The sequence below is a fragment of the Narcine bancroftii genome, chromosome 3 (genome assembly GCF_036971445.1).
Source record: "Narcine bancroftii isolate sNarBan1 chromosome 3, sNarBan1.hap1, whole genome shotgun sequence".
NCBI lineage: Eukaryota > Metazoa > Chordata > Chondrichthyes > Torpediniformes > Narcinidae > Narcine > Narcine bancroftii.
This window is the reverse complement of record NC_091471.1, coordinates 280,185,509-280,208,331: the sequence shown is the minus strand read 5'-3', so window position 1 is coordinate 280,208,331 and position 22,823 is coordinate 280,185,509. Positions and strand designations below refer to the sequence as shown.

Genomic DNA, 22,823 nt, shown 5'->3' with positions numbered 1-22,823 from the left:
CCGTTGGGCTTTCTTGGCTGTGGAGCTGGTGTTAAGGGACCAGCTGAGATTCTCCGCCAAGTACTCTATACATGCAAAGCCGATTCTGATTTTATTATACTTCTTTTTCCAAGTAGCATCTGTTGACAAGATGGAGATAGTAACATTGCTCTTATTGAAAGCTCAGCTGTGATCAGCAGGGACAATTTTATCCAAATTCCTGATAGTTGTAGCACGCCTGATTGCAGTGAACTGGAATTCATTGCCTGTGATGGCTGGCTCCACCCTCACCTACCCCAATAATCAGATTCACCTGAGGACTATCATGTCAATTGGCCATTAATTGTGAGCTATTAAAAGCGTATTTGTACTCCTTACTTGTCTCTGAGTGTGTTCAGTGGCGTAACCTTGATCAATTGTACTTCAGGCTGCACATTGTTTGAAAGATGCAGGAAAGTGTTAAAATGTAGCTGTTTTTAAATAGACTGTTTCAGGTTATTTACTTGTGTTTAGTTATATACACTGAGCATGATGACAAAATGAGTAAAAAAAAAGCATATTTTTAATCTAACAGACACAGCGGGGGAAAAGTGTTCAAAGGGGATGAAAATAAATCAATGATACTGAAAATCTGAAGTGAAACCAGAAGCTGCTGTGATCAATGAAAGGTCATCGGCAGAACAATAGCCCCCTTGCTACTACAGCAGATTGGCGTGCACACTGAAACAAAAAGAAAATTATGGCTTGTTATCACTTAGCAACAATCTCATCTCACTGGTCAACACCGGTATCAGCACTGATCAGTCCTGCACTACTCGGTGTAGCCGCTCGCCCTGTTTGTCATGTGCAGTGACCGAATGGCAGTGAGTAATTTTCATTAGCTGACACTCAGAATTATTGCCTTATTGTTTGCCCTACAATCGGAGCATCAGGAATCTTCTCAGTTTCCTCTCGTTCCTGATCCTTTAGGAAGATAACTCCTCATGGCACAAGGTCAGTGTGAGGCTGGTGATGTTGGCAGTATCCTCACACAAGCACCAATTTATCTCATTCACTTCAGAATAAAAGAAGAACACAGCCACGTTGCCCCTGGGAGCTCAGAGGAAGAGTTTTATGTGGATCAATGCTTTCTCATCACCTTCTCTCCTCACTATCGCAGACACATACACAATGCGCCTGTGGGATTGTAGCCTGCCTGAAAGCTTGCACAATATCTGAGGTTTTAATATATTCTCCAGGTGGATAGTTGCCTACAGTCTGAATGACAATCTGTCAGCTTCTGTGAAATGAAAGTTATTTTCAAACATGTTGCATAGTTTGTTTTGAAATTTCTCTCGAAGTTAAACCAGTGTGTCACGCGACCTCTATGTAAAGTTAGACTGAAATAGAAAGACTTGCTCTTACTCACCGCAACCGGGAAACTTCAAAATACCCTTGAAGTGTAACTGCAATTGTAATGGAACAAATGCAGCAGTTTGTTGCACTGTCAATAAATTGCAGGGTAATAACTGAATAATCTCATGCAATATACAAAGACAATGGAGAAACTCAGCAGGTCACACGGCATCCATAGGAAGTTGAGGCCGACCAACGTTCCAAAACGGTGGTTCCCCTTTACTTCCTAGTCATGCTGAGTTTCTCCAGCACCTTGCTTATTGCACTTGACCCCAGCATCTGCTCATTTCTTTGTTTAATGATCTAATGCTGCCTGAGGAATAATATTGGCCAGAACTCCTCTATATTTGCTGGAAACAGTACTGTGAGAGCTCCTTTATCCCTAGACGGGACCTTGCTTTATCATATATTCTAAAAAAAATCTTCAAAATGGCCGAGAAGATCACTGGGCTCTCCCTTTCCTCTACTGATGACATTTACTAGGTGTGTTGCTTAATTAGGGCTCAAGGATTTATAGCGGACCCTTTTCCATCCTGCACACAGTATCTTTGACCCGGTATCAAAATCAGGACTGACAGGCTGGGAAATAACTTCCCGCCAGCTATGAGACTGATGAACAGTAACCAAGTAAATAATTATAAAACCTTTATATAAATTTGTTTTAAATTATATCTTTATGTAAATATTTGTTTATTAGGTGCTGTATGTCTGTGTGTGCACCGTAGGCCAGAGAAACACTGTATCATCGGGTTTGGACCTGCACAGTCAGATGATGAGAAACTTGAAATCGATTACAACCTTTCTTTTCTGGTGAGACGGTAGTCTGTTACGTAGGAACATAGGAAGTAGGAACAGGAGTAGGCCAAAAATGGCCCATCGAGCCTGCTCCGCCATTCAATACGATCATGGCTGATCTAATTTATGACCTAACTCCACCTGCGTTCAAAAGCCGCACGGTATAGTGAACTATCGACCTAACCCAGGCTTGGAATTGGGTGCACCGTGGTATGGAGAATCACTGTTGGTTATATACAGTATGTACAGTCAGATGACTTGACATATTTCTAGACACATATTGGGTTCATTTATGCCTTGGGTGTAACAATTGTTTACCAGAGCATTCTTTCCTTGTCTGACCACACAGATAGAACGTAAAATGTGAAAAAAAATTCAAACTCTCTGAATAATACATTACATATTTGCCAAATATTCCATCAAGCTGGCATGTTTGCACAATAGAGAAACACGATAGAATCTAACATAACAATTACAGCAAGGAAACAGGCCATTAGGCCCTTCTAGTCCGCACCGAACCAAACACCCCTTTCTAGTCCCACCTCCCTGCACAATGCCCATAACCCTCCATCTTCTTCTCATCCATATACCTGTCCAACCTTTTCTTAAATAATACAATTGACTCCGCCGCCACTATTTCTCCCGGAAGATCATTCCACACGGCTACCACTCTCTGAGTAAAGAAGTTCCCCCTCATGTTACCTCTAAACCTCTGCCCCTTAATTCTTAACTCATGTCCTCTTGTTTTAATCTTTCCTCCTCTTAACGGAAATAGTCTATCCACATCCACTCTGTCTATCCCTTTCATAATCTTAAATACTTCTATCAAATCCCCTCTCAACCTTCTACGCTCCAAAGAATAAAGACCTAATCTGTCCAATCTCTCCCTATACTCTAGATGCTTAAACCCAGGTAACATTCTGGTCAACCTTCTCCGCACTCTCTCCACTCTGTTTATATCCTTCCTATAATTAGGCGACCAGAACTGCACACAGAACTCCAAATTAGGCCGCACCAATGTCTTATACAATCTCAACATCACCTCCCAACTCCTATATTCCATGCAATGAATGATAAAGGCCAGCATACTAAAAGCCTTCTTCACCACCCTATTCACGTGAGTTTCTACCTTCAGGGAACGATGTACCGTTACTCCTAAATCTTTCTGCTCTTCTGTATTCCTCAATGCTCTCCCATTTACCACGTATGTCCTGTTCTGATTCTTCTTACCAAAATGAAGCACCTCACACTTATCAGCATTAAATTCCATCTGCCATTTTTCAGCCCACTTTTCTAAGCAGCCCAAATCCCTCTGCAATCCTTGAAAACCTTCTTCATTATCCACTATTCCACCTATCTTAGTATCGTCTGCATATTTACTAATCCAATTCACCACCCCATCATCTAGATCATTAATGTATATAATGAACAACAATGGGCCCAATACAGATCCTTGAGGCACACCACTGGTCACCGGCCTCCAACCTGACAGACAATTATCCACTACCACTCTCTGGCCTCTCCCTTTCAGCCAATGTTCAGTCCATTTGACTATCTTAAAATTTATACCTAAAGACTGCACCTTCCTAACTAACCTTCCATGTGGTACCTTATCGAAGGCCTTACTGAAGTCCATATAGACAACATCCACTGCGCTACCCTCATCCACATTCCTAGTCACCTCTTCAAAAAATTCAATCAGATTGGTCAAACATGACCTTCCTCCCACAAATCCATGTTGAGTGCTCCTGATCAGATCTAGACATTTTTCATTGTTCATAAAACTGAGAGGTCGATTGGGGTCCACCCTAGAAACATCACTGGTCCCTTCACATTGATAATGACATTGTTGGGATTAAGACAGCTTAGTTTGAGGTCTCCGAAATGAAATCAATAAAAATAACCAAGTATGAACCTAAGTGCTGCTATCATTTTACATCTTCATGTTATGCCACATTCCCTTTTATTGTTCCCAGTTTTAATTCATATCAATGTGACACAAGTGCTTGGGTGATGCAGCTGGTCAATTCAGTGACCACAGGTGCCATAAAGTCGAGTGCAGTACACCAAAAGTGCCGGAGAAACTCAGCTGGCCATGCAGCATCCTCAGAAAGTAAAAGGCAGCTGATGTTTCGGGCCTGGGGCCTTCATCAGGAATGATGAAATCAGGCCAGATGCCTGAATAAAAAGGTGGGGGGTGGGGGGGGAGAGGAAGAGGGAAGGAGGACAGAAAGGGAAGGGGAGGGGCACAGGCTACTAGGTAAGGGGTAATAGGTCGATGCAGATGGAAGGGTGGAAGAGAAAGAAGTTGAGGTGATGGGGAGAGGGCAATGGGCTAGAAGGGCGGCACGATGAGGGCCACATTGTTACAGTGCCAGCTATCAGGGTTCGAATCCGGTGCTATCTGTAAGGAGTTTGTATGTTCTCACTGTGTCTGCTTGGGTTTTCTCCCGGATGCTCCGGTTTCCTCCCACCCTTTAAAACATCCTGGGGGTGTAGGTCATTTGGGTGTAATTAGGAAGCAGGGATTCGTGGGCCAGAAAAGTCTGTTACCATCCTGTATGTCTAAAAGAAAAAGGTCACTCCCTGCTAGAAGGGAGGGAAGGGGTTGGGAGATGGAGGAAAGGAGGCAGAGGGCTGGGGAAAGAGAGAAACCGGGGGAGGGGTTAATGGAAATTGGAGAAGATGATATGAAAGCCGCCTGGTTGGAGATTACTGAGATGGAATATAAGGTGTGGTTCCTCCAAATTGCCTCTGCTTAAGTATGGCAAAACTTTCCACTCAGAAAGGCAGCATTGTGGTGCGATCTGGGACCAGCCCACGGTTAAGAATCATCGGATTGAACAGCAGAGAAACACCACAGCTGTGCTGAGCATCTCCACTCATCCCACTTGCCTGCATTCATTCCATTCCCCGAGATGAGCTGACCATCTAAGTACCTGTCCAGCTGTCTCTGAAATGTGTTCCTGTTCCTGCCTCCACCATCTTCTCTGGCAGCTGGTTCCACACCCTCTTTGTGTGAAAAATTTACCCCTCACATCCCCTTTAAACCTCCTCCCTCGCTTGTTAAACCAATAGCCTCCAGCTTTCTAGCACAGGAAACAGACATGAGCTATCTACTCTGTCCCTCCCATAATTTCATATAATCTGAATAGAGACCTCTCTCATGTCAGCAAAAAGAAAAACAGGCCTAGCCTGTCCCATCTTTATTGTTAACTTAAACCCACAAACCAAGATAGCATCTGTGTGAATCTTTTTTGCACCCTGTCCAGCTTTATCATGTCAATTCTGCATCACCTGAACTATGCCCACCACACCAAGAGCAGCCTGACTAACCTTTTGGACAACCGTAATACTACGTTCCAACTTGTGTACTCATTGGCCGATAAAAGCATGCATACAACTTTCCTCATCACCCTGTCTAACTGTGTTCCCATTTTCAGGTGCCTATGTACTTGGAAATCAAGATCTCTCTGCTCAACAGCATTGCCAGGGCACCCATGTATGTCCTGCCTGGGATTAACTTCCCAAAAGGCATCACTTTACACTGTTCACATCACATTGCTGTTCCCTTACCTACTTTTCTTGTTGTAAGATCTTATATCAGGCAACCTTGTTTGATTTCCACTGTATAAACACTTATGAAAAAAGGAAAAAAAAGGGCAGATATATTAAGTGTGAATAATGTGAAGCTGTTAGGTAAGATTGGATAAGGGCAGCAGATATCTTTTAGAAAATCTCACATGCTGAGTTACAGAGTGAAGCAATTTATACATTAAAAGATAGCATGGTTAGCAATGCTCTTACATTCAGGTTGGAATCCGGCACCGTCTGTAAGGAGTTTTTGGGCTCTCCCCATAGCCTGTGTGAGGCTCTGGTTTCCTTCAAAACATACAGGTTGTCAGTTAATTGAGTGCAATTGGGCAGCATGGGCCTTCTACTAGGCTGAATCATTCAAATAGAATTTAAAAAAATATTTCCAGAGCAATGCAATTAAAAAGGAGAGACATTAAATTAAGTTTAGCTTGAACTTTGTTTAAGTCACACTCAGGGTATCATGAAGAGTTCTTTTCTGAATAGGACTGAAGGGTAGAAGAGACGCTGGAGACCTCACAAGAATTGCTATTAGCATTCAGACTGGAAATTACTGCCAAAGCCAATTGATGTTATTCATCCTTAAACTGCCTTGAGAAACCTTGGCTGAAACAGCTTGATCAGCTACAGTCTGTGTGGTGGAAGCTTTCCCAGAGCAGGGCTTTTTAGGTTTTAAGCGAGATATAGTGACATTATATCCATGTACACATGATGTGCCACCTGGCGGGGCATTTGATGATGATGAAGTTGTCCTTCCAGGAAGTAGAGGTGGTGGGTTTTGCAGGTGCTTTTGATGGAGGCTTGGCAAGTGCACAAAAGGTGGTGGCACATTGCAGTGAGGGGACAATGGAAGGGATGGGGAATATTCCAATCCTGGAATCGACAGGAGCAACACTCCAGCCTGCTCTCCAAACTTCAACCTCGCTCTCTGTGACTGTTCTGACTGGGTTTCTGACACTGATGCACTGCAGATTGAGATGTAGGGGGACAGGTTTAAAGTTGAAAAGGACTCATCATGTTGGAGGTGGTCTTTACCACACACGGCATCATCAGAGATCACTCCAAGCTTGAAGGTGGTTCATTCAGGCCTTTGTGCACGTGAGCATTAATCCTTGACAAGTTGTGAATGGCGATGTGAAGCTCTAATTCTCAGAGAATGATAGCAGAACTAAGCAGATGTATCGATCAGGAGAGATCGACAGATGAGGGTTCTTTTCCCTTAACAAGGGAAGTTCTGGGTAAGATGGAGATATTGGATGAATTGACAGGTGAAGTGTAGAGAAGATGTCCTTATTTAAGAGAACAAAATGCCATGAACATAAAAAAAATGAAACCAATCATAAATCCAATGGGTAATTCTTTCTTCTTCTATCTTTTTATTGGTTTTTAAGAGAAAAATATCAGATACATAGATATATATGATATAAAGTTCAAAGAGAAATAAATTAAAATTATAGAGCATAAACAACAGTAAATAAAATATGTATGATTCACATTATTGATCAAAAAAAGGACAAGGAAAAATATCTAATTTCTAACCCCAACCTATTATCTGAGCAATTACTTTTAAACCCAGGTGTCAACTATTGATTTCAATACTAATTGTTCAAGAAATAGAAAAAAGGATTTTTTTAATAAAAAGCAAAAATTTATCTATAAATTTTGAAAATAATTTAAAAAAGAACCCCAGAGGGAAAGAAATTAATACTCATTGTAGTAGTTGAACACCAAACTTTCTCTAGAGAGAGAGAGGGATGCCATCAAATCCAATAACCATTGTGTTCATGTGGGAGGGACAACATCTGTCCACCGCAGCAAAATGAGCGTCCTCGCAATCAGGGAAGCAAAAGCAACCACATGGGATTGAGATGGAATCAAAATTAAATCCATTGGTCCCCTCACTCCAAAAACAGCAAGGTGAGAGATGTACATCAAGAATTAAAGATAGTGTAGTAAATACCCCTTTCCAGTAGTTACAAAGGGAGGGACATCGCCAGAACACATGATATAAAGTATCTTCCTGAATTGTCCATTTATCGCATTTAGAGGATAAATTGGGGTAAAATTTAGCTAATTGAACTTTGGGCCTGTTACAGTGAGGAAACATGTCTGGTAGGTCTCAAAGGCAAAGTCTCTAAACACAGTTTTGGTCGGGAAGGATTTTATTTACAGAAGGCAAGTCTGGGAAATGGTAACTGATGCAACACACACACAACTTACAGCAGGCCATGATAAAGTAATAGTGGACAATTAATAACCAACATGGGGAAAATAGTGAGGGAAGAAATCACGCATACACACACTCATACACTGTGGTGCGCTGTTAAACAGAATCAGACACACACAAGGTAAAGAATGAACAACAAGTTTTAATCCATAAAATCCTCCACAGAGCCAGGTTGGCCGTGGCTGCAGCAACTCAGTGTGAGGCCTCGGGAGGCCGGCACAGGCTTATATCCCGGAGGGTGATTGACACCCGACCGGGTGGGGCTTGATCCCTTCAGGCTGACTGATTGGCAGCTGGCCAGGTGTTGTCCTGTCCCCTCACACTCCTGCAGGTACAGAGGTTGCCCCCTGCAGTAGGCTGGTGGTGTACCACCACATTCACCCCCTTCTTTAAAATTGTCCCGGGGGGGTGGGGGGGGGCAGTAACAAGGAATCTCACCAACTATGTATACACAATTTACAGGTTGAGATGATTCAGCGGCCACTGTGGTCTCTGTGACCGTCGTAGGACTGGCTCCTGGTCATTGGTCAGAGGGGAAGTGGGGGGGCTGGCGGCAGGGGTGTGTGTGGCGGGTGTGCTGCCGTGCAGAGGGGCCGGGGTCGACGTATGCGGGTCGTATTGGATGGGTGGGGGGGGCAGGTTCGTCTCTTAAGGCTGAAGCGGGCCCCTGGTGGTCAAGGAGGCCCTGCGTGCCCCATAGCTGCATGGGGATGGGAGTGTATGCCCGGTCAGTGTCATCCTGGGTTGGAGGGTGGCGTGGTGTGATGGGTGCTCTTGCTGGTGCCAGGTCTCTGGTTGAGATGGTGGCCTCCCTGCCACTGCCGAATCTAATGTAAGCTTAGCTATGGTTTGCATGAAGGAGGAACACCTGCTCCACCAGGGCTTCGGCCTTGTGTGTCCTTACATGCTTATGCAGAAGCACCTGTCCCATGGATGTGAGCCATGCTGGGAGTGACATTTCAGTCACCGACCTCCTGGGGAATGAGAACAGACGTTCGTGAGGGGTCTCATTGGTAGCCGTGCACAGCAGTGACCGAATGGCATGGAGCGCCTCGGGCAGGGCGTCCTGCCAGAATTCATCGGCCCACCCATTTGACCTGAGAGTCAGGAGGACTGCCTTCCAGACCACCCCATTCTCGCGTTCCACTTGCCCGTTGCCTCTAGGGTTATAGCTTGTCGTGTGACTGGTCGCGATACCCCTCACTATCAGGTACTGGTGCAGCTCGTCGCTCATGAAACTAGACCCCCCGGTCGCTGTGGATGAAGGCGGGGTAGCCAAACATGGTGAAGATCTGCCCTAGGGCCCTGATGACAGTGGCCGTGGAGGTGACCGGACAAGGGATGGCGAAAGGAAAGTGTGAGTACATGTCCACTACCGTGAGGAAGTAGACATTTTGGTTCGTGGAAGGCAGGGGCCCTTTGAAGTTCATGCCGAGACGCTCGAAAGGCCGAGCAGCCTTTACAACATGGGCCATGGGGGTGGCAGAAGAAGCGGGGTTTACACTCCGCACAAATCCGACAGGCCTCGATCATGTCCCTGACGTCCCTGATGGTGTACGGCATATTTCGGGACTTAACGAAATGATACAACCGGGTGAAGTCCGGATGACAGAGGGACTCATGCAATGCCTGCAACCTGTAATCATGCATAGACGTAGATGCAAGAGAGGGCATCAGGGAAGTCGTTAAACTTCCCAGGGCGGTACTGGATGTCGTAGCTCTAGGTTGCCAGCTCGACTCTCCAGCGCAGGATCTTGTCATTCTTTATCTTGCTCTTGTGGGAAGTGTTAAACATGAACGCACGGCCCACTGGTCCGTAAGGAGTGTGAATCTCCTGCCGGCCAGAGAGTGGCGCCAGTGGCGGACCGCTTCCACAAGCGCCTGGGCCTCCTTTTCAATGGCGAAGCGCCCCAGCTCGGAGCCATGGAAGGTCCTGGAAAAGAATGTGACAGCGCCCCCTTTGGTGAGGATAGCAGCGAGGGCCACCTCAGAGGCATCGCTCTCCACCTGGAAGGGGAAGTCCTCATCCACACCCTGCATCGTGGCGATGCCTTGCCTGATGCGAGTGAAGGCTGTCTGCGCCTCAGGTGGGATGGGCCAGTGGGCGGAATTTGTCCGAGAAGTGAGGGACCCACTGCGAGTAATAAGAGAACAGGCCCAGGCACCTGCAGAGGGCCTTTAGCGTTTGGGGGGGGGGGGGGGGGGGGGCGGGGAGCAGTAACTCCATTAATGGGCACATTCTTTCCTGATCTGGGCCAACGACTCCATGGGCCACGATGCACCCCAGGATGGCGAGGCGGGTGGTGCAGAACACATACTTCTCCTTGTTGTAAGTGAGGTTCAGCTCCGCGGCCGTCTGGAGGAATTTTTCCAGTTTAGCATCATGGTCCTGCTAGTCACGGCTGCAGATTGTGACGTTATCCAGATATGGGAACATCGCCTTCAGCTTATGCCAGTTTACCATGCGATCCACCCCCCGCTGGAAGATGGAGACCCCGTTCGTGACCCCAAAAGGAACTTGGCAGAACTGGTATAGGCGCCCGTCCGCCTCAAAGGCGGTGTAGGGCTTGTCCTTCGGGTGGATAGGGATTTGGTGATACGCCGACTTCAGGTCAATTGTGGAGAAAACCCGGTATCGGCCAATCTCATTGACCATGTCGGCGATCTTTGGCAGGGGGTAGGCATCCAGCTGGGTGTACCGATTAATGGTTTGGCTGTAATCCACAATAATCCTCTTCTTACTTCCCCTTTTGACCACCATGACTTGGGCTCTCCAAGGGCTGTTACTGGGCTCTATAACGCCTTCCTCCAGGAGTCATCACATCTCTGCCTTGATGAAGCCCCTGCCTCCAGCGCAATAGTTCCTACTTCTGGCGGCGATCAGCTTGTAGCCTAGTGCAAGATGTGGGAAGAGCGCCGGTGGGGTGATGCACAGTGTGGAGAGGCCGCAGGTTGGCCGGGGCTGGTAGGTTGGCGTGCTGTGCAATGTGAGTGGAGATTGGGGCCCCACGAAGGCAAGGGTGACACTCTGCAGGTGGCACTGGAAATCCAAACCCAGGAGGAGTGGTGCGCAGAGTTTGGGCATGCGGTAGCCGATGGCCTCCGGAGGCATGGGGAGCGTTGGTAGGGTGGCCTGGTCATCGCCCGTGTTGACCACGTTGCCATTGGTCGCTGGGTGCAGCATGCAGCAGCTGATGGCACCCGGAGGCGTGGGGAGCGTCGGTAGGGTGGCCTGGTCATTGCCCGTGTTGACCATGTCATTCTCAATGTTTTCGGGGGCCCTCCGAGTCGGGTGCTGCCTGCCCCAATATGGCGGTGGCATGTGCGGAGCCGCTGCATGGCTGGCCTCCTTCCTTAGCCGTGTCTGCTGCGCCAGGGGAAGTGATGTCATTACAGCCAGTGTCAGTGACATCATTACGTCAGCAGGAAATTACATAACGCCGTGAGCCGGAAGTGACGTCACTGTAGTTCTCGGCGAGGGCTGGTGCAGATGCTCGGGGCACACACTGCGACGGTTGCTGGTGGGGCCGGATGTTGCGCGGTCGATGTCGGAGAAGACCGAAGTTGTCGCAGGGACAATGGCGCCATCCAGCAGGCGCACGTGGGGGAGCGGGGTTCGCGGGGGAGGTAGGAAGGTCATAGAGGGCCGGTGAGTTGCCGGCAGGTTTAGAGAGGTACACTTTTGCAAAGTGGCCTTTCTTGCCACATCAGGAACAATATAGGTTCCTAGCTGGGCAATTTTGGCGTGATCGTCAATCTGACCCGCACTAGGACCCACAGTACTTACAGAGGCGCCGGGCGCCTGCCGCAGCTACATTCTCCTCCCCAGCTCAGCGTGGGACTGCAGCTGAAGTGTGAGAGGGCCATAAGGGAACCTGGGGGAACCCGGAATTGAAGGCTTCAACTTACAGGGCTGCTGCTTCCAGGGTTTGGACCACTTCCAAAGTCCTAGTTAGGGCATAGATGTTGTCATCCAGCAATTTCTTCCGGATGGCCCTCGAGTGTCGCCTTCGGACTAAGGCATCCTGGATCAGCCTCTCGACCTCCTCTACACCTACCCCGGGTTCAGCCAGACACGGTCGGGCCAACTCTCTCAAGTGTCCCAGGTAAGACTCAGCCATCTCCCCAGCTTGCTGGGCCCGAGTGTTGAGGAGGTATCTTGCACAGACCACATTCATGGTGGACTTATACAAGTTCTCAAGAGTTTCCATTGCACTCTTGTACATAGTGCAGCCTTTGGTTACCTGGAAGGCTTGGGGACCCAGCTTTGACCAGAGTAGGACCAACCTCTTCTAATTGGAGTCCAGGATGTTGCCCTCGTGTGCCTCGATGATTGCCTCGACCACATGTTGCCAGATCTCGAAGCGTGTCTGGGCTTCCGGGTGGCGTGGGTCGACCTCGAGGCTCCCTGCGCATGGAAGTTTTTCCATGGCAGCCGTGGGAAAATTTTGTGAATTAAATTGTGGTATGCTGTCAGACAGAATGAGACACACACAAAGGTAAAGACTGAACAACAGGCTTTAATCCACAAAAACCTCCACAGAGCCAGGCTGGCTGTGGCTGCAGCAACTCAGTGTGAGGCCTCGGGAGGTTGGTACAGGCTTATATCCCGGAGGGTGATTCACACCTGACCGGGTGGGGCTTGATCCCTTCAGGCTGACTGATTGGCAGCCGGCCAGGTGTTGTCCTGTCCCCTTACACTTCTTCAGGTACAGAGGTTGCCCCTTGCAGTAGGCTGGTGGTGTACCACCACACACACACACACACACACACACACACACACACACACGATGAACTGGTACATACAATGATCAAGGAAAATCACTTGGATGCCCCACCACCCCTTGACTCAGTGCAGGCACGGCTCTGTGCTACAAGGGACACTAATTAAACACTCTCAACCCTTTTAACAGTGCACATCTTACCAATAGTTTCTCCAGCGTCCTTCTATATTTCTAGGCCTGGAGTGAGGCAGGGTAGTCCCAAGCTGGCAAAGAGGGAGAACAAAGAACACATGGCACCTTTATACTGCTGGCGGGTCCAACACAGGTCATTAGCAGGGTAAATACCTCAGTGCCAGTAGGGTTAATCCAATGGGCCAAGTACAGGCAGGCTGGAGAGTCCAGGCCAGGTAATTTACATGGATAGGGCAGAACAAAATCTTGATTGGCAGCTGGTGTGTCCTCCGACTAGGTAAGGTGCAGTGCTGTCACATGACAGCCACAACCCTTCCCAATACAGGGCCTTATAGACTACTTTAAACTGTAATAAGGAATGTCTAGAGAAAGAATACATTCAGAAGATAAGATAGTAGGGGAATAAATAATGCCTAAAAGCCGATGAATATCAAATTGTGAATTATGTATTTTGATAGAGACTCTGATAGAGCAGTTGTTAGAGCACTGGGTTGCAAATTTGTTCCGCGCTGGGGCCTCATTTCTGTGAGGGGTGCTGGACAATGGCGACTCCTCTGTCTTTCTTACGGGAGACAAAATTAAAGAATTTCATCTATGTTACATTCTAAATGTGACAATAATGGAACTTTTACCTTTTAAATCCAGTCTGATCCTCAGAAATAATAAGCATTATACTTTGTTGCCTAGAAGCTATCTTAGATAAAATTTAGCGTCTAAATTTAAAAGAGAAATTGGTCTGTAAGAGGAACAATGTAACGGACCCTTATTCTTTTTAAGAATATGAGAAATAGCAGCTTCATAAAAGGTTTGCGGTAATTGTCCCCTATTTAAATATTTAGCAAAAAAACTAATTGAAATAAGATGCCAATAAATAAAACTCGGCTGGGAAACCATGCGGACCAGCAGAAAGAGATACTTTATGGATAATTCCAGCTCTCGAGATTCCTGAAATCTTAGCTGATTGCCAAAAAGCCAAAGCTAGTGGCTCCAGAGCCAATTAAATAAGAGTGGACTTAAGAGGGCCACTCGTCGATTTAACTTTATAATCTGAGGAGACTGAAATGATTGTCAATTTGTTTAAAAAAATTCCATATTGAACTTCGATCTTGAGCAAGATCAGAACTGTATAATTTTGAATCAAACTGATATAAAAATTATCATTTATTTCAGTAGGATCACTAGTGATTTTACCACCAGCTGTGCAATAAGATGTTTAGAAATCTGGTTTTTAATTTGGCTTGCTAAAAATTTACCAACCTTATCCCCATGGACATAATATTTAGATTAAGATTTTAATAACTGAACTTGTATTGGTTAAGTAAGTAATCCAAAAGGTAGTTCAAGAGATACTTCTTTAATCTGAACATTGTTAAATGTGGAACCCACTGTTGCTCAGTATTGAGGTAAATGGCAGAGTTGTTGTTAAGAAGAACCTGGATGTTAAAAAGGTAAAAAGGTCTGGAAGGATATGCTGAAGGGACTATAGTTGCAACTATTGAGCCTTCCATAACTAATAAGGCGACTCACATTTGTACAGCTTCACTCCAATACCCTCTACCCTCTCCCCCATTACTTCTCTGCTTTTTTCTCTTTGACCCTCCTACCTGAGATCCTCCCCTTCTCAATCACAAGATAAAGGAACAGAAGTAGGGCAATCAAATCCACCCCGATCTAGTTCAAAGTTTCAGCCTTTTCCCCATATCTCTCAGTACCCTGATGATTAACTCCCTTCACTCCTTTCCTCCTCCCTCACTTTTTTATTCAGGCACCTGCCTGCTTTTTTCCAGGCCCGAAACTTGAGTTACCTCTTATGGATGCTGCATGACCTGCTGCGTTTCTCCAGCACATTTGTGTATTGCACTCCAACAGTTTAAGTATAAAGTTTGTAAAAAGTTTAAAATACGTTAAAACAGACACTTTGTGCTAAAACAGAGTAATATCAATGTCAGGACAGAAAGTATAAGAATCCACGTAATCTAGAGCACAGCCAGGAGTCTATTATGTTTACTTATTCCCACAAACAAGCTTGGATCAGTGGTTGAAGACCCCGGTGCTCATAATGCTGACACCAGGTTGGAACACTGGGCTGTGCTGGCAGCTCACTTCACTGGCAGGAGACCAGGTGCTGTGTGTCACCTGCCTGTCACCACTCACAGCAGAAATTCACCTTAAGTCAGCAATGCCTCTCACAATCCCAAGCCAGCAATGATGCGCCCACCAACTTTGTTTTTACTCCAGCTTTTATTGTGCAACTGGGTCTGAGAACTGGGACAAAAATATGCACATAACTGGAGTTTGGCAGAGAATGCAGTTCAACAAACTGTGCAGAGGGGTTTAAGTGAACATAGAAGAATTTAAAGGGCTGCTTATTTTATGGTTGCTTTGGTTATCTTGGATAGTAAAATAAACAGTTGCATTACTGCATTATGCATGGTTATATTATGTAAGACTAAATTATTGTTTTGCTGCCAAAATGAAAAAGTGCTTTGCTATCCCATCCTTTTATAGCTCCGTGGCAAATTACTGTTAAATAAACAGTTGGAGGTCAATGCTTTTGACGATTACAAAGGGATATTTGCAATTCAGCTGCAAGTTAATTTCCAACTACAGTAAAATAACCTTAAATAACTGCCTTAATTTCCTGCATATTTTGATACTTTAAAATATTGCAAATTATTTTGGACTTTGTGGCAAAATCCAGAAGGAATCACAATATAATTGGTTTTTTTTGCATCTGTTCACAATGCGAACATTCTGAAGAAATCTCAAAAATTTCTTCCCTTATTTTTGTTACCTCTTTTTATTTTTAACTTGTCCTTAAATTTCCTTACAACTGTGTATTACGTTGCAATTTATTACAGTGTTGTGAGAGAAAGGCCAATTTTGATGGTATCAGAAAGGATCAGGCAACAGGAGGTACTGAGACAGGTCGTTTGCTGGCAAAGGCGCGGTTGGTAACTGGGAGACCTTCAAAGGTCCAATTTTGAGAGCACAGAGATTGTATGTTCCTGTCAGTATTAAAGGCAAAAAGAACACATAGTTTTCTTGTTTTTAGAGATATTGAAGCCCTGGTTAAAAAGAAGAACGAGATGCCTAGTGGGTATAGAAAAATAAGGTACTCGAGGAGTATAAGAAATGCAAGGAAAAAAAAATCAGGAGAGCTAAAAGGCATGAGATTGCTTTGGCAGACAAGATGAAGGAAAATCCCAAGGGCTTCTGCCAATATGTTAAGACAAAAAGATAGCAAAGGACAAAATTTGACCTCTTGAAGATCAGAGCAGTCATCTATGCATGGAGCCAGAAGAGATGGGGGAGATTTTAAATGGGCTATTTGCATGTGTATTTACTTGGGAGACGGACACTGAATCTATAGAAGTGAAGCAAAATAGTGCAATTACAGAGGAGGAGAGGCTTGCTGTCTTAGAAGCAAATAAGGGTCGATAAATCCCCAGGGGCTGACAAGATATTCAACCTAAGGGAGAGCAGTGTAGAAGTGACAGGGGCCCAGGCAGGGTATTTAAAACATCCCTAGTTACAGGAGTGAAATGCTGGATAACTGGAGGATAGCTAATATTGCTTATTGTTTAAGAAAGATTCTAAGAATAATCTGCGAAATTAAAGGCCGATGAGCCTGACAGGATTAGTGGGTAAGTTGTTGGGAGGTATCCTATGAGACCAGATGTACAAATACTTGAATAGACAGGAACTGATTCAGGATAAGTCATCATGGCTTTGTGTATGGTAATCAGGAGAGGCAGTGGATGTTGTCTACTTGGGCTTTGTGAATGGTAGTCGGGAAAGTTAATGAAATAGAGGCAGTGGATGTTGTCTACTTGGGCTTTGTGTATGGTAGAAAGGAAAGTTAATGAAGGAAAGGCAGTGGATATTGTCTACTTGGGCTTTGTGTATGGTAGTCGGGAAAGTTAATGAAGGAAAGGCAGTGGATATTGTCTACTTGGGCTATGTGTATGGTAGTCGGGAAAGTTAATGAAGGAGAGGCAGTGGATGTTGTCTACTTCGGCTTTGTATATGGTAGTCGGGAAAGTTAATGAAGGAGAGGCAGTGGATGTTGTCTACTTCGGCTTTGTGTATGGTAGTCAGGAAAGTTAATGAAGGAAAGGCAGTGGATGTTGTCTACTTGGGCTATGTGTATGGTAGAAAGGAAAGATAATGAAGGAAAGGCAGTGGATGTTGTCTGCTTGGGCTTTGTGTATGGTAGTCGGGAAAGTTAATGAAGGAAAGGCAGTGGATGTTGTCTACTTGGGCTTTGTGTATGGTAGAAAGGAAAGATAATGAAGGAAAGGCAGTGGATGTTGTCTGCTTGGGCTTTGTGTATGGTAGTCGGGAAAGTTAATGAAGGAAAGGCAGTGGATGTCGTCCACTTGGGCTTTGTGTATGGTAGAAAGGAAAGTTAATGAAGGAAAGGCAGTGGATGTAGTCCACTTGGGATTTGTGTATGGTAGAAAGGAAAGTTAATGAAGGAAAGGCAGTGGATGTTGTTTACTTGGGCTTTGTATATGGTAGTCGGGAAAGTTAATGAAGGAGAGGCAGTGGATGTTGTCTACTTCGGCTTTGTGTATGGTAGTCAGGAAAGTTAATGAAGGAAAGGCAGTGGATGTTGTCTACTTGGGCTATGTGTATGGTAGAAAGGAAAGATAATGAAGGAAAGGCAGTGGATGTTGTCTACTTGGGCTTTGTGTATGGTAGTCGGGAAAGTTAATGAAGGAAAGGCAGTGGATGTTGTCTACTTGGGCTTTGTGTATGGTAGAAAGGAAAGATAATGAAGGAAAGGCAGTGGATGTTGTCTGCTTGGGCTTTGTGTATGGTAGTCGGGAAAGTTAATGAAGGAAAGGCAGTGGATGTCGTCCACTTGGGCTTTGTGTATGGTAGAAAGGAAAGTTAATGAAGGAAAGGCAGTGGATGTAGTCCACTTGGGATTTGTGTATGGTAGAAAGGAAAGTTAATGAAGGAAAGGCAGTGGATGTTGTCTACTTGGGCTTTGTGTATGGTAGTCGGGAGAGTTAATGAAGGAAAGGAAGTGGATGTTGTCTACTTGGGCTTTGTGTATGGTAGTCGGGAAAGTTAATGAAGGAAAGGCAGTGGATGTTGTTCCTTGGGCTTTAGTAACACTTTTGATAAGGTCCGCATGGGAGGTTGGTCAAGAAGGTATTCAGTAAATCGTATTAGCAATTGGCTATTCTACATTCATCCTCTCTCTGTGCTAGACATTCCTTATTACAATTTAGTCGATAGGGCCCATTACTCCAAAGTTCAATTAGCTAAATTTTACGTCATATCGATAAGTGGACAACTCAGTATCCCTCCCTTTGTAACTACTGGAAAGGGGTATTTACTACATTATCCTTAATTCTTGATATACATCTCTCTCCTTTCTATTTTTGGAGTGAGGGGACCAATGGACTTAATTTTGATTCCATCTCAATCCCATGTGGTTGCTTTTGCTTCCCTGATTGTGAGAAGGCTCATTTTGTTGCCGTGGACAGATTTTGTCCCTCCAACACGAACACAATGGTTATTGGATTTGATGGCATCCCTCTCTCTGGAGAAAATTAGGTGTTCAACTACTACAGCAATTAAAAAAAATTCTCCTTGGGATTCTTTTTTTCAATTATTTTCAAAATTTATAGATCAATTATTTTTGCTATTTATTAAAAATCATTTTTTTTCTTTTTCTTCATTTTTTGAACTGTTAATATTGAAATTACTAACACCTGGCTTTGATTGTAATCGCTCAAATAATAGGTTGGACTTAGAAACTACATTAGTTAGAGGTTATTTTTCTTTTTATCTTATCCTTTTTTTTTATCAACAAACATAGATCATATGTCTCTTGTTTACCATTGTTTACTATCTATAATTTTTAATTCACTTTTACCTGAACTTGATATGTATTTGATAGTATTATTTTCTAAAAATAAAAAAAAAGATTGAAAAAGAAGACGACATTGGCTTTGTGGGAGAAGCCAGGGAGTGGTAGTAGACGTTTCCCTCTCTGACTGGAGCCCTATGACTTGTGGTGTGGCTCAGGGATCAGTGCTGGATTCATTGCTGTTTGTTATCTATATCAACGATGTTGTTGATAATGTGGTAAATTGGATCAGCAAGTTTGCAGATGACCAAAGATTGGAGGCGTTATGGACAGTGATAAAGGCTTTCAGAGCTTGCAGATGGATCTGGATCAGCTGTAAAAATCAGCTGCAAAGGGCAGATGGAATTTAATGCAGGGTGTCACTGATCACAGTCAATGTGAGGTTTTCCATTTTGGAAGGACAAACCAAGGTAGGACATACTTGGTAAATGGTCGGGCACTGAGAAGTGCAGTTGAACAAAAGGATCTGGGAATACAGATACATAATTTCCTGAAAATGGTGTCACAGGTAGTTAGGGTTTTTGGTACATTGGTCTTCATAAATCAAAGCACTGAGTACAGGAGTTGGGATGTTACGTTGAAGATGTAAAATACATTGGTGAGGCCAAATTGCATGCCGTTTTGGTCACCTAATGACAAAAAAGATATCAATAAGACTGAAAAAAATGCAGAAAAAATTTACAAGGATGCTGTTAGTACTGAAGAGCTGAGTTATAGGGAAAAGGTGAATCAGTTAGGACTTCATTCCGTAGAGCATTGGAGAGTGAGGGGAGATTTGATAGAGGTATACAAAATTGTGAGGGTAAGTGCACAGAGTTTTTCCACAGGTTTGGTGAGACAAGAACTGACAAACATGGCTTAAAGATGAAAGGTGAAATATTTAAGGGGAACTTTCAGATGAACGTCACTCAGAGGGTGGTGAGACTGTGGTACAAACTGCCAGCGGAGTTGGTGTATATGGGTTGAATTTCAGGTACATGGATGGGAGGGGTATGGAGGACTATGATGGGCTGAGGCAGAATAAATTGTTTGGCAAGAACTCGATGGCGAAAGGGGCTGTTTCTGTGCAAATGTCTTCTATAGTTCTAATAGGCTCCCCCTACCCAATTCTCCAAGCTTCTCTTTTCTTTCTGCCTCTAACCGTGGCCTTCTGTGTATTCTGTCCCTTTCACTGGTTTAGGGAAGGAACCTCAGAACTCAAGGCCTTGGAAGTAGGCTCCACCATCGACCAGAGAAGTCAGGAAATTCATGGATGACCAATTCAGATCTTACCCCAGTACAATACCACAATGGACCAGACTACCTGCCAGGTGTCTGGTTTCAAAATATTCACAAAGTTTGTAGGAGAAGTCTAATTAATATTGAATTTCACAAGAGCAATGAAAACTGATTTACTCAAGGCTGTATATTCCTTAATTTCTTTGTAAGTACTTAGTACTGCAGAAAGTCATTTTAATTGACAAATCTGTCGTCAAGATGGTTTCTATCTGGCATCTGTTCTGCTACATGTGACACAGGAAGCACTCAATTAACTGCAAGGAACAATTAACTTCCAAGTTTTTTTTCCAAGGGGTCCATTCTGCAGTAAACCTGATGCTTCATGAAATTGGGGTATATATTAAATCTTGTCTCCACATTGTTCTTTGGTAATGTAGGAGAAATTCATTTGCTTCCTATTTTTCATGAGTTTCATTGAAAAATTTATTGCATCATAATTAATGACCTGGCACTTAGATGTGTAATTAGGCAGAACAGAGAGCTAAAACAATGAAAGTCTAATAAAACAAAGCAGGGAAAAAGATTGAAGCAATCAGCTCTTCAGTCTAACTCGTTAGAGACCTGGATAACCAATCAACCTCTAAGTTATAGAAAAATAAACAAATACTTCTACATTAAACTTCCATGTTTAAACTTTAATGGTTTGGATTAAATAGCATCTTTAGTGTAATTAAATCTATTTCACAGTTGCATGAGGAGGAAAAAATGAAGGGCAAATCTAAATAGCAAATCTGGAGAGGATGGTTCAAACCATGACGAAGAATTAGGCTTTAAGAGAAGCTTTAACATAGGAAAGAGGTGAGATTTGGCGGGCGAAGAACTTCAGTCAGAGGGGGTTTGATTGACATTTTGAGGGAAAAGCCATAGACCCTGGGCTGAAAGGACAGTGGTTCTCAACCTTTTTTCTTCCCATTCACACACCACTTTAAGTAACCCCTATGCCATCAGTGCTCTGTGATTAGTAAGGGATTACTTAAAGTGGTGTGTGAGTGGGAAGAAAAAGGTTGAGAACCACTGGGTTAGAAGGTTCAGCAAGTCAAGGGTAGAGGAAAAAGGGTTGGGGGCAGCAGGGTGGTTTGCTGGAATGCAGAAAAAAAGGGGAAAATTAGAATCTTACAGGGAACAGCACTCAAAAGATGTTATTCTTAAATTTTTCTTCACAGAGTGCAGATTATGCAAGATCTTAAAGATCAAAACCCAGGGAGAGAAGTGAAAGCAGGAAAGACACAAAGATACACTAAAGTGGTGAAACTTCCAGACTCTTTGGAGGACATACAGATGAGGGAGCACCTGAGCAAATGATCAAGAACTGAACATAATGGGTGGGCTAAAATGAGTAAAATATTCCAATGTTATGATAAACAGTGGCCAGACCCTCAGTGATCAGCTTTCTGTTTATCCATTTATAGGGTCAAAACTTTCAGTCTCAAGGATACTTCGTGGTACAACGGGACACCAACACTAGTCGTCTTCTGACAAATCAATTATCCTTTTCTCCCTCAAATGTACCAAGTTTGTTTATTATCATCTGACTATACATATACGTACAGCCAGATGAAACAATATTTCTCCAGACGACGGTTCACGATACAAATAAACACAAAATACACAGCACATAATAATCACATATGCACACAAAGATATAATTTAAAATAAATATATATAAATGATCTTGGAATGATTTACTCAGTTACAGGATCCCATTCATTGATTCACAGCCTTCAGGAAGAAGCTATTTCCCAACCTGGGAGTCCTGATTTTGACACTCCTGATGGTAGATCTTGTGTCAAAGATCTTGTGTGATTCACTCCTAAATTGATTCTTTTTACTGCAATAGCATCTGTTGGTAAAGCATTCAGCGTATCATCCTTTCAGTGCAAAGGGAAAGAACTTGCATTCACATAGCACCTTGCCATGCCTTCAGAAAATATATGCAGTGATCTTGTTTGAAATCCAGCCTGTCTGCACAGAGCAAATAGGCTCCCTAACTTGCTGAACATTAATGGGATCCCAGGAGAACCACCAGCTCTTCTTTAATGGAACAGGCAACGGATATTCAGTTTTAATGGGCTCATCTGAAACAGCCCTGCACTGAATTAAATGAAACTTGCTCAATACATGACCTGGAGCAAGATTTGAGCTGCTTCCACACAAATAAAGGTGTCACTGACCTAGATGATTTGTAAAGTCAAATCCGATATAGGTGAGATTTCTATTTGTCCTTTGAATAAATATTCACTTCCGTTAGTTTTTGTACTTTGTTACACAATATATCTCTATTTAAGAATTATCAACTCCAAAGAAAAAAAGAATTGCAGCTCAAAAGGGTATTTGGCCCAAATATTGCCTGTTCCTGAATAGAAAACATTCTTATGTCAATACAGAATTTATTTGTCAGAGGTACAGCAAATGGACAATTTTGGAAAACAAAGGCAGCCCCATCCTTTTAAAATGTAGAGATCAAATACTACCTTATGCCAACCCAAAAATATTTAAAATATGCTCATAATTATTGGAAAGAATTCAGTGTGAATTTCAAATGTTACCAGGTGATTGAGTGAAAGAAGCAGAGGGAAATTTAGAAAGGACCAATCACGAGGACTGCCAAAGGAGGCAGTTCCGATCAGCAATTACAAGTGCAAGAATAGACAGGATGACACAAAGTCAAGAGACAAAAAAAAAATCTCAAGTATGTTAAAATGAGAAAGAAATAGAAACAAATTCTGCTCCAGATAAAGTGAAAATAATA

At 43.9% G+C, this 22,823-nt stretch overlaps 1 protein-coding gene across 4 annotated transcripts in view; it reads right to left on the bottom strand.

Moving 5' to 3' along the window:
- mad1l1 (mitotic arrest deficient 1 like 1) overlaps nucleotides 1-22,823 on the bottom strand; it is a 1,066,498-nt gene that overhangs the window by 123,991 nt on the left and 919,684 nt on the right. The window lies entirely within an intron of this gene.